Source organism: Cibotium barometz, chromosome 41 (assembly GCF_041138505.1).
Source record: "Cibotium barometz isolate CiBa-2024 chromosome 41, ASM4113850v1, whole genome shotgun sequence".
In the NCBI taxonomy this organism is placed as follows: domain Eukaryota; kingdom Viridiplantae; phylum Streptophyta; class Polypodiopsida; order Cyatheales; family Cibotiaceae; genus Cibotium; species Cibotium barometz.
The window spans coordinates 7,661,223-7,674,113 of NC_141086.1; the positions used below are offsets into that span (position 1 = coordinate 7,661,223).

A 12,891-nucleotide genomic window follows, 5' to 3' on the forward strand; every position below is an offset into this window, starting at 1 on the left:
CTGGTGACCAAAATAACCCCACAAGGTGCAGTATGCATTGAAACTCTCGACGGTGTCAAGATGGCCGGCTATTTCAATGGTAGCAAACTACGATGCTACTATGGACCGCTCACGCAAAACACCTTAAAGGCAATTCACCTCAAAAAGGAGGAGAAACAAAAACACAATAAAATCAAAAAATAGCACAACACAAAGCCAAGGAACGATAAGCAAAACTTAGAGGCCAACGAATCACAATAAACATGGCTCAGGTAGTTGACCTTGAGGAAGACGACTGGGAAGTGAAACCTGCTCGTTTGTGTGGTTAGGAATGACTACTTGGACAAGTTTCACCTTGAGAAAGAGGACTTGGAAGTGAAACTTGCTCGTTTGTGTGGTTAGGAATGACTACTTGGACAAGTTTCACCCAAAATTTAACACTTGTTGATATACGGGTGCTAACCATAATTTGATGTCCTACAACACATGGAACTCTCTCGGGAGGCCAACCTTACTTTTTACCCTAGCCACTATGATTACCATTGCTTCACATTGTGTCAAGTGCTTAGGTGTTGTTACAATTTTATTTCACACTGGAAATAATCCCTTTGAGGAAAAAGCCCCTTGGAAGGCAAATTCTATGTCATGCCATGCAGGGACAATGCAAGAAGAGATCCTTTTGGGAAGAGGATGGATGGGACACAATCAGTGTCATATTGATTGGGATGCAAGGATGGAAACACTACAACTAACCTCATGGCAGGTTACTGTGCTTATGAAAGACAAAGAGCCAGAGCCGCCAATCTCACCTCCACAAGGTGACCAATCCTCTTCACCAACCACAACCCGTTGCTTGCCAACAAACATAGAACCGTGCCACCCAAAAAGAGGCCTCTCCCTTACCAAGATTCCCCATCCAATAAAGCCTCACCTACACAACAAGCTATGCAGCACGTCAAATCTAAAAATTGGAGCCTGCTAACACTGTTAATACTGCTAACACCACTAACTCCCACAGGCACCAACTCGCCCCCCTTCCACCCAAACCACTGATACCCACTGTTGGGTGCCCAAGATGGCCCTCGCTGCTCAAGGATATTATGAGGGTGCAACCACCTTGTGGATTCCCCGAAGATCCAGCCTTTCCCATCAAACCTTGGCAACCCCACAAGCTCCGACACCTCGACATACTACCTGAACCCCACGTCGACTTCTTCCAAGGCAACCACAAGCCCGCAAAGGTCAGGGAGAACATCTGGCGAAGGCCCACACCGCAGCAAAATCATCCACGACCCACCTTATCCTCACACTGTAACTACTTATTTTGGTGGGTACCCAAACATCTTCCCAAAGCCCAAAGGTTCTATGAAGGCAATCAGCAAATCTCGCTACCCTGACCGCCGACCCACCACTTCCCGGCCCCAATGCTCCATGTCTCGGCCCCCCGGTTCATCACACCGCAACACTTCCAATGGAGGCCAAAGCTAACCTTAGTTTTGTTGCCAACCCTAGCCCTTGGCATGATAAGGGAAAAGGAAAAATCCAAGAGAAAGCCAAGGCCACGTAACCCCTGCCCACTGTCTTTCCCACCAACAGTGACATTCCCTCGACCTCGACTACCCCACCTGCCCTCATCATATGACTCCCCCAATGCAAATCTACTAAACCTCTTGCCTCTCCACCCCCTCACTATTAAACAACTCCCTCCTCTGAGAGGCAACAAAGGCTTCAAGACGAGCTGCCAACCCTACCCAAACCCAATTGGACCCGCCTTCTCGATTAGGCAAGGAGTCAGTACAAAACCCGCAATGGGGTGCTGACCACATAGTCTTAGGTTACAAAACTTGTTTACAGGGTGCCCAATATGTATGTGTGTGTGTGTGTGTGTGTGTGTGTGTGTGTGTGTGTGTGTATCAAGGGAAGAGAACAACCGTTCACTCCTAAATCCTCAATCGTTCACTCATCAATCCATGGCCATTCACGAGTCAATCCACGACCATTCACTCTTGAAGCCACACCGTTCACTCATCAATCCACAGTCGTTCAACTAGTCGATCCACGGGCGTTCCTTGGTCAATCCATGGCCGTTCACTCCTTAAGCCATTTTCGTTCCTCACTGGAGCCACGCTCGTTCCTCTGTGAAGCCACGACCGTACTTTCCCTGAAAATCTATATAAGGGCCCACCCCCATTCATTTTCCTCACTTTTCTTCTTGCCTCCTCGCCAAACTCTTGCAGTTTTTTCACTCAAATTTTCACTGCTTGCCCGCCCACCACTATCATGGCCGAACCTGAACACTCCAACTCCTCCTTTGAGGTCATCTCTCACACTCCCCAAAAGAAGAGATGGCATGCCGGCCACCGGTTCATGAGGAGTACGGCAAGCACCCCACCTAGCTCTCCTAGATGGGTGAAGCCTTGATGAAGCAAGTTGATGGCCATGCCATCCACCACAGCTTGATGAAGAGCACACATAAGATCAAGCAGCACAAGCTGCTATATTACACTGAGCCCTGCTATCGAGCCATTGCCAACCCTGATATCATCACCTGCATGAAGCAAATTGGGCTTAGCGGGTTGCCCAACATGCTCCCCTGGAGACCCGACCTCCTTAATTGCCTCTACTTCATCGAGGCATACAATGCCATCCAAGCTACATGGTAGGTGATGGACAACGAAGGTGCTCCCCATACTGTCCACCTCAGTCTCGACCTCGTCCACAATGCACTTCACCTCCCTAGAGTTGAATAGCCATACGTGCGCCACAACATTGCATGCACCATGTGCGTGACGCCTTCAAGGGCCCGACAACCAAAGATGGTATGGAGTGGCATAATGTCACTTGCCAAGAACTGGTCATGCCCACCCACGGCCTTTCCTTTCTCCTCACACAACCCACTAGGGCAGATCGCTTCAATCGCTGCAATCTTTCGACCCTCGCCTACATCCATTAAGGCATCACCGTCACAACTAGGCAGAGTATCTGCACAAGGAACTACACGCCATCTGCTCCAACCCTCAAGGCAAGCTGACTGCCTCCTCACTGCTTACCAAGGTGCTCTACCATGCCGCTGATTGGGAGAAGCTCCCACACTGCCCTTACCCCTATGACTCGTCGAGATCCCTCGCCGCCCTTGCCTTCCTGGAGTGGAATGGCTGGAACACCATCTATTATGCTTACAAGGCCCTCCACCATCACGACCTTCCCCCCCTACGCCCCCTATGTCCTCCTCGTCCTCTACCACTGTCTACCGCCAGTCATTGCTACCACCACCATCATAAAATTCGATGACTCACATATCGCCTTCTCCTATGACATCACCCTCAAAGAGGCTCGTGAGGCAAAGGCTTTCTTCTTCTCCGAACGCCCGGTGCAAGACCTCATCGATGACGACGGCCAAGACCCCCGCCCAAGGCAATCCCCCCTGCCTCCCAATCTCTCCCACATCACCCTCCACCTCACCCACACTTCCACTCCCATCCCGACCCTAGTTCGCAACCGCCTTCCAGCCCACCCTGCACTACTGCCCATCAACACTCCCTCGAACCCCCCACCCTCCACGCCAAACTCATAGCGGGCACCAACTTCCCTTCTTCAACTCTTCACCGACCACCCTACCCCTCTTTCCCTCACCTTATACAACCCCTCCTCATGTTCCCTCGCCACCCACTTCACCAACACCACCGTCAACCCCTTCCTCCATCTTGGATTGGGCATCCATGCTCCCAACAGATGTCCCCTCTACATCGGCATTCCCATCACCCCTCCTCGATGCCTCGCTCGGCCCTATCCCCTCTTTCTTCCACACTCCACCACGTCAACAACCCAAACCCACCAACCTCCCTTCTCCCATCCCCCTGGAAGAGGGTGAAATCCCACCCCAATCCCACAAGAGCAAGAGGAGGTGGGTCCCCCCATCAATCCCCTCAATCGGTGCGATCCCTTGGAATTCGAGCAAGCCATACGATTCCTATTAGGTCGAAAATTCCAACAGGCACCACTCATCAAGTTAACGAACCCCATGGACATTCATGTCCTCCGGCTCTACGTCGACGCCAAGCACAATGCATGGAAGCACCAGCACCCACACTGACAATGCGGTGCCTACATCCGCCGATGCTTAACCCCTCACATTTGATCTTATGGGTGAGCAACCGGTTTGGCGGCAACTCTTCCTACTCAAGCCGCACATTTGTGCTGAAGACTGCAAAGCCCCCCACAACCTCCACATCAATCCAGCTTACCTCCCCATCTGTCGTGCTGGGCTAGGGACCTATTCCGCACCAAACAACAAGAGAACCCTACGCTCCAATTCAATTTCCCATGGTTTTCTCCTCCTACATCCTGGAACCCATGCATGTCCACACGCATGCTGTCATAGCCAAATACGATCAAGTGTCGGACCTCACCATTGTTGCCACTATCCACTTCTTTAACCTCATCATCACCCTTTTGGCGAAGTTCCCCTGGTGGCACTATTACCATGAAGGAGCCCAAGGCCTCTTCTTCGACCTCAATAAAGACCCAACCCTCAAGCAACTTTTTGGCTACTATGAGCGCATCCAATGGATGCTTGCTTGATGTATCCAAACCTTCGAAGACATGATGGAGACTGCACTCTGGACGAGCTACAAAGCCTTTCATCGATCCCCCCAGTACCCTAAATTGTGGATTTTGTCCACACATATTCTCTTTACTATTGCTGATTCTTCTTGCCAGTTTCAAGGACGGACCTGCATTAGGGAGGGGGGGTATGTTAACCACAATGATTAACATCACTTTAAGCATGGTTACGCTTCATGTAATTTATTTTTATGCAAAATTGCACTAAGCGCTTCATGTGAAAGATATATGGGATGACCAAGCTTACGACATGTGTAATGCCAGCCATGAGCAATAAGCCTAGGTGTACATAGAGCTAGAGATCCAATTTTGGACCCCCAATTGTTAAATGGATGGCCGGCCACTGTAAAAAGAGAGCTCATGTTTATAAGTGACTTATGAAATATGAAAAGAATACAATCCCATTATCACAATTGAGTTTCTCTCTCTCTCTCTCTCTCTTGTGGTTATGGTGGTAAGATTTTGTGTATGTGTGCATGCTCGCTTGGTAGTATGTACGTGCATGTAGGTGATGCTCCCTTTGCTTGCCTCTTCTTCTTCTCCTTGCTCTCTCTCTCTCTCTCTCTCTCTCTCTCTCTCTCTTTCAATCTTGCACACACGAATGCATTGAGTGTAGGAGTTTTACTCTCCATAGCTCCTTCTCTCATTGCTCCCTACCTAGTTTGAGAAAAGTTCCACTTGGGTGACACAAGTAATGGCGTGAGCCCTAGCGGCTTCACATCAAGGAGTTAACCCTCATTACGGTTGGCTAAGTGCATGTTTCTAAACTTACCCTTGCATTGTCTCTTTTCTCTTCTTCCTCTCTCATGTAAGAAAGTATGCTCATTTAGGTGAACAAAATTATTGTGTATTTCTTCTTGTCAAAAATGACACATATATAAGTAACTAGTTTTCACACTAGCCCAACTAAACTTAAAAATGGTTCAATCTCTATTCCCAATCTTAAACATGTATGTACACGAAGTCCTTAGACTTTTCATATTTGACAATAAGGTTAAGTAGGGCTACTTTATATGTTCCAACACTGTCTTACAAAAGATAAGTGCTCGTTCACTTGAGTAAGATGGCAAAGCGCCTAACGATAGATCGAGCATATGAAACTATGTTAACCTATGGAGTGATTTAACAACTATCAATACTTATTAATCTCTTGCCAAATTTTAGCCCATGCATTTAATCACTCAATATCCACCGTCCCTTTTTGAAATTTCCTTCCCACTTTCCACTCATGCATCTAATTCACTTTTACTATGGGGGAGCATAGCATAGTTTTTATTTAATGTTGTAAGCTCGTTATGCTAAAGTGGCATGCCATTTCGACAAAAGTTTGACATAATGACATTGATTCAAGCAACAAGCATCATACTAAACCATCACAAGCTTGACGTGACATCATAGCTCTCCAATCAAAACTCTACACCTTTAGAAGTATGAGAAGTTAATGTGATTTAAGAAGTAATTAAATGTTTCATTGTGAAATAATTTTGAATGTATAATTATGATAAATTAATTGACTCAGATTTGGTTTAATAGAAAGGAGTTGTATCTTTTGAACAAAGATGAAGCATATTCATATGTAAGAATTCGTAGAGTATTGTTAGTCTTAATTTTCTGAGTGTAAATTTGTTACACAACATGCGTAGATTTAACAAGACAATAGATATTAAACAAGAAAGGGAAACACAAAAGTACATTCTCACATGCTATATGACACTACAACCTTTTTATGCTGAGCCCACCCAAGAACAGCACATTCCTTTGTGATAATAATTTTAAAAGGAGACTTGTATACTTAGGCCAACATCAATGCCATCATGGAACAAGCTAGAGTGTCACCTTTGTTTCTATAAAGCAACAATGAGAATTTCATTGCTATGCACGCTTAGATTGCAATATTGTAGCCATTCAATCAGGTAATTCGTTTCCTTGAGAAGTGTTACTATGAAAAAGAGAGATTTATCTACCAAACAATTGTTTTATCTTCCTCACTAGACTTGTTAAATGGGAACCAGTTGTAACTCAATTGCTTGGTGTGATTTGTTAAGAAAAAGGTGATCAAACATCCATTCATTTCTAGTGATATATGTGTTCCAAATTGGGTCAAGGTAAGACAAGGTGCTACCTCTTTAGATAGGAAAAGGCTGGCCACAATATGCCTCAATAAACACCTTAACACTCCCTTGTACTATACATTTTCAATGTACACAAGAGACTACAAGCTGGTCCAACTAGCCAAGCATTCTAATAGCCATGTGTACAACCTTGGGGTCGCTAGTGTACAACCTTAGGGTCAGTTGAGGATTCTCTTTTTGCCAATTTTTACAGCACTAGTGCAACCTCTCAATTTCTACATGTTAATCACTTTGCCACGAGTACCAACTCCACCCACCATTTCCGCAACATCTTCACCCAACATGTATACCTCATAATATTTGTACTTTTCCCCCTCCAGCCATGTATCACAACTTGGCTTGTGCTATGTGCATCTTGTCCTCACTCTTGTGTCACCCCTTACATTTTGCCACATATCACTTCCCTCTACCACTTACATAAGCCCTTTAACCTATAAGTATCTTTGTACTTCCGCCTTCAGCCATGTATCACAACTTGGCTTGTGCTATGTGTATCTTGTCTTCACTCTTGTGTCACCCCTTACATTTTGCCACATATCACTTCCCTCTACCACTTACGTAAGCCCTTTAACCTATAAGTAAAACCCTCCTCTTCAAGCAAGTGTCACCATCCCCATCCACCAAATGGTGCCACCACCATGGAAGAAGGCCCGAAGGCTTCTTAAGTAGAGGCACCTAGACATGACAATAAAAATAGAAGCTGACCATAGTGTTTCTTGAAAACTTCGATGTAGGAGAGCACAGCTTACATAACTATAATAATTCAATGGGGCTGAAGCAAGAGCTGCGCTGATGAGAATGTAGACCTAGAACTTATAACACCATATAATCAGACATGTAGGTCCCATGCCACTTAGGCTGAGTCATTCAATGAAAGTTGCAACACTCCTACTCCCTGAAAATCAATCCTGATGATTACATAAAAATTCAAGGTTTTACACTGAATTGACCTGTAGCCAAGATAAGAGCTCTTGGAGGGGGGAGGGTTCCCGTGGATAGAAAAGATATCTAAAGCAAACCATGTCTAAAAAGATGGTTTCTTGGGTCATAACTAGCCACAAGCGATCTGATCTGTAAAGCATGAAGCATGTTCACTTGTCCTCCTTGGCAGCCTCCATGTCGAGATTTTGTCACTCTTGCAACAGTAATATGTATTGTGAGGCTATCACAAGCCAAAAACGACGAGTTTCCACATGCATGCAATAATCATGTCAATCAGATAATTCATAACAAAATTCATACTCTACTCTGCATCTTGCGACACTTGTCACATTTGAGTGACATCAACCAGGCCCCAGAACAAAATCAAACCTAAGAAAACATGCTGGTCTAAGGATGAAGCATCATAACATCAGAGTTGTTGGTGAAACCAAATATTATAAACCATGTTGGAGCCTCTAGAAGCTCACAAGACCCATCAGAGTTATCAGAGGAAGTAAGTCCACCAGCAACTCCATGTGGTATGTTTATCTATTAAAAGCTGGCAAAACCAGCCGAATCAGTTCACAAAATCTGGAAAGAGCAGGCCAGGTCACTCCACAAAAACTGGCAAGACCTTCCCATGACACTCTAAGATAAGTGTTGGTGGATCATGATCATAAACTATCCTACTGGTTTATTGAATCTCACTGAAACACTCCAAGTCAGGGATTCTTATCCGAGTTTTTTTGAGTCTAATCGCTTATTGTGCAATCTCCTACAGAGATATGCCACACTAGATGCTATCCTACAAAAATTGCAGGCAAAAAAGGAACCAAGCTTACTTGTTAGCAAAAGCAATACCCTTCTCAATGCTTGCTTTGAGCTCTGGCTTGAGCTTTTCCAATCCCTGCTGCTCGTATTCAGTCAGATTCTCCAGATCGGAGGGCAGGAAAGCTTCGATGCCTTTCTTGCCCAGCTTGACGCGAGATGCAAAGAAGGGTAGCTCGGTGAGCTCTGACTGAACGTATGTGCACTCGTACACATCAGAATCCCCATCAAGAGCTCGCAGAGATGACTCTACAAACCTTGCAGATGCATAGGCCATGGAAAGAGTGGCAGATCCGGCCCCCGCCTTGGCTTCCACGACTTCTGTGCCTCCGTTCTGGATGCGATCTGTAAGCTGCTCGATCTCCTCCTGCGTAAACTCGCAGCTTGGCTTCGTCTTGGACAGCAGAGGGAGAATGGTGATCCCTGCATGCCCTCCCACCACGGGAACATCCACTTCAATGAGCCTCAGGACCTTCTTCTGCGCGACAAAAGTGTTGGCCCGCACAATGTCTAGTGTTGTGACCCCGAACAGCTTCTTGGGATCGTAGACGCCCTTCTTCTTCAGAACCTCTGCCGCAATGGGAACCATGGAGTTCACGGGGTTGCTGATGATGTGAATCCATGCGTCAGGGCAGTTGTCGGCCACGGCTTCAACTAGGGTTTTGACGATGCCCGCGTTGATGTTGAAGAGATCATCGCGGGTCATGCCGGGCTTCCTCGGCACGCCTGCAGGTATCACCACGAGGTCGATACCCTTGAGGCCTTCGCCAAGCTCCGCAGGGCCCGTGTAGCCAGAGACTTGCGCAGGCGTGTTGCAGTGGCTCAGATCTGCGACCACCCCCTTCACGTTGGCGATATCGTAGAGGTTCAGGTGGGAGACGAGCGGGGACATTTTAATAAGCAGAGACAAGGGCTGGCCGATGCCGCCTGCAGCCCCGAGGACCGCAACCTTGAACACTGCAGCACGGGCAACCCCAGGTTTAGGGTTAGGCTTAGGGCTAGAGTTTCGGCGGGGAGAACAACGGAGGGAAGAACGGGAGCCGTAGCCGAAGAAGGAGGTCTGCGCAGAGAAAGAAGAAGCAGAATATGGCGTCTGTGTAGAAACAGGGTAGGTTTTCAAGCCTGCGAAGCGAGGCAGAGAGACAGAAGAAGAACGAGACATGGGAGGTGAAGGAGATGAAGAGGAGAGAGACGGCGCAGAAGCGAGCTTCGCTGTGGCATGCATTTGGACGGCCATGGCTGAAACGACGCTCGTTTCTGGGCTTGAGCTTTGGCTATGGCGATGGCGGATGCACGTCGTGTGAGATCCGTCTGTGTTATTGAAAAGAAGGCTTGACAGACGCGATGACGTGTCATCATCCGGACCGTTCACGTAATCAACGGCTTGCAAGGCATAGGAGCTCCAACGCATATTCTGTGGCCCGGTTCTCCTTGATCTTTCCATAGGATTTTTATGTCCTTTATGACTTGGCAGGCATTTTTTTTCTTTGGCTTTACATCCTTTTAATATTAGAATTTAAAACACCTTTTACCCTAGCAATGACCTTAGAGCCCTTTCCCATGATGCCAAGGCTTTCCACTCCTAAAACGTCAAACCACGTTAACCAATTCGGCGATTTAAAGTGCCACACTTTTAAACCTCTTAAAGTCAGACACCCCAAACATGTTAATTGGAAGGCTAATCAGGGGAGGCACGGCCAAATTTTGCAGGCTATGAGACTAGCTACTAGTGTGGGTTTACTTTTGATTAGCTACTCGGGCTAGTGCAAGTTTGGAGCTAGTTTTCTCACCTATGAGCACTATGTAGGCTAAAAAACAAGAAAAGCTAGAGAAAAGTCAAAAGTTGCTCCTCATTTTACTTCAACACATGTGACGTGCCCCTATGACGAGTACGCGCGTACGCGCATTGGCATTGGTAAGTTGATGTATACACTTATGCCATTTTTTCCACGAGCACAAATTACTTGGTCATTTGCATTTTGTGCAACTTGGTTATCTCAATCCTAATTGTGCCAATTTAGGCATAATTAAAAATGTGAATATATATAACTTGCCCACTACGTAAAGACTACCTTAGCTAATGAATGTGAATATGCAACAAAGACTTTTGCATTAATGCTATTAAGTGCAAAAATGCAATGACAAGGGCATACTTAACTATACCTCTACGAGAAAAGGGTGTTGCTCAAGTGTGTTAATCAAATGTTACAAAAAGTTCCATTATCGTTTTGAAAAAAACAAGGATTTGTATTTATCTAGAAGTATCATTTTATACACCATTGGAAAACATGGCTCTTAGGAGGAGCAAAGAAAACTTTGTAGGAGGCGCAACAATTCATTTCAAAATGTGAATGAAGAACCAATTTGGTTTGAATTAAAAAACTAAGAGGTGCATGCTTTTTTCAAAAGTGTTTAGTTTTCTTTCCTAGCACAACTTGTCAACTTATGTGATTGGCTTGACGAGGCAAGCTTTGTTGTGAAGCCAAAAACTTTAGATTTCGCCGGCCAACAACTTTCCTTTAATGGCACTACATTGAAAAACTCATAGATCTATCTAAAGAGCAACTAGTTAAAGGTCCATTTCATTGAAAGAAATGGATTGCCAAGGAATAGACTTGCACATGGTATTCACATTAGAAGGTTAGCTAGGGTAGTTGGTGGCTCCAAACTATGGGACAACCTAGTATAAATTGTGCAAATTGTCTCCTCGAGTTGCTTAACGACACTTGCTTCTTGCTTAACAACACTTGCTTCTTGCTATGGTATGCAAAACGAAAAGTCTTAATAAAGATAAAAGGGAAGTAAAAACTGTTTTTACTTTTTAGTAGACAATCACTTCATTGCAAGAAACCACCTATTAATGTGGGCATTTATCTAAACTCCACCCAGCTAACACAAGTTCCAACAAGATTTACATGACTTCCACAAAAAGCTTTCAGCACCAAGACAAATTCATGAATTACATGAGAAAAAACATGAGAAAATCACTTCTTTCAGCATGCATCTTCAAAGGAAGCACAAACAAGGTTGGTGATGCTATGGTATTCTATGTACGAAGTTTTATGAATAGGTCATATAATAGTATACATAACCATCTAGTTTTTACTTCATACATGATAGTCCTATGAATAGTACACATAACCATCCACTTTTTACTTCACCTAATGATGTTAAAGCCCTCAGTCATCACTTTTTAGAGAAATGATGAACTAGAGACTTGCGTGATCATTTTCATTAATATTCATCTTTAGATATTAACAAAAGTTGAATTTGTATAGATAGCCTAAGATTATTTTAGTAGAGGAAATGAACTTTGAAACCTTAAGTAATAGAAAAGTTATATCACATTGTAGTTTTTTAGACGACACTTTCTATTAGATAGATTTATTAACAATATCAAATTAAATGTATTCCACATATTTTTTTTCAATTTGTAGTCATTTCTCTCTCTTGTAATATATACAAAATTAGACTAAAGAGGATCACAAAAAAAATAAATCCATGACTAATGTAAAACACAATGATAAGCTAATAAGAAAGGATAAGACTAAAGCATCAAGACTAATTGTATTGCCAATTTCTCTCACACGTAAAGTGAGCTCAAATTACATCATTTATAGCTCAAGGTAGGAGCTTAGATATTCACATTTTCCTCCTTGATTTTCTTAATTATATCTCAACTAGCCCACATGGCCCATGATAACATCTTTGTTCACCCTAATAGCCTTGTAAGAGGGGGAAAAGTGAGAATGCAAGGGTAATTAAAAGAACTATACAACCCAGATTTCTAAAGAGAATCACTCTCGCCTGCGGATCTTTCATATTGTCATACTATGGAAGTTGTCAATAACCCCTCCGTAGGTTAACATAAGGTGCTTTGCCATCTTACCCACTCGAACGTGCACTTTAACTTTTATAAGATGGCAATGCAACATATAAGCGGCCTTACCATGCACTTAATTTGAAAGAAGGAAATTCTACAGACTTAGTGTACATAGTTGCTTAAAACTAGTAATAGAGGTCGGACCTTTTTTAAGTTTGCCCAATCTAGTGTGAAAACTAATCACTTGTATATAGTCATTTTTTATAATAAGAAAGACATAATCATTCCCTTGCAATAGTTTACTTGTAGGCTCTTCTCTTTCTTACTTGCTTCTTTGTCATTTAATCTTGCTTGCTTGATGGATGCATGCTAGATAGCTGTGATTGTAGATTGTCTTTTTGCATTAGCTTCCCCTTGATTCCCCACCTTTTGTGAGAGAGAACCATCCCGAAGGACTATCTCTTTTTGCCTCCATCAAGGCATAAAAGAGATCTCCCTCATCCCATTGGCAAAAGAAGCATTCTGGTGTGACAATAGTGTGAGGATGTGACAGACAAGCTAGCCCATCCACATAGATAAGTTACA

The 12,891-nt window shown here is 44.3% G+C and overlaps 1 pseudogene across 1 annotated transcript; it reads right to left on the reverse strand.

Annotated features, from left to right (window-relative positions):
- Positions 1–8,170: 8,170 nt before the first annotated feature.
- Positions 8,171–9,790, reverse strand: LOC147614657 (malate dehydrogenase, chloroplastic pseudogene; annotated as a pseudogene). The gene has a single exon (XR_015262941.1). The product of XR_015262941.1 is annotated as a malate dehydrogenase, chloroplastic pseudogene (transcript).
- Between the last annotated feature and the right edge of the window lie 3,101 nt (positions 9,791–12,891).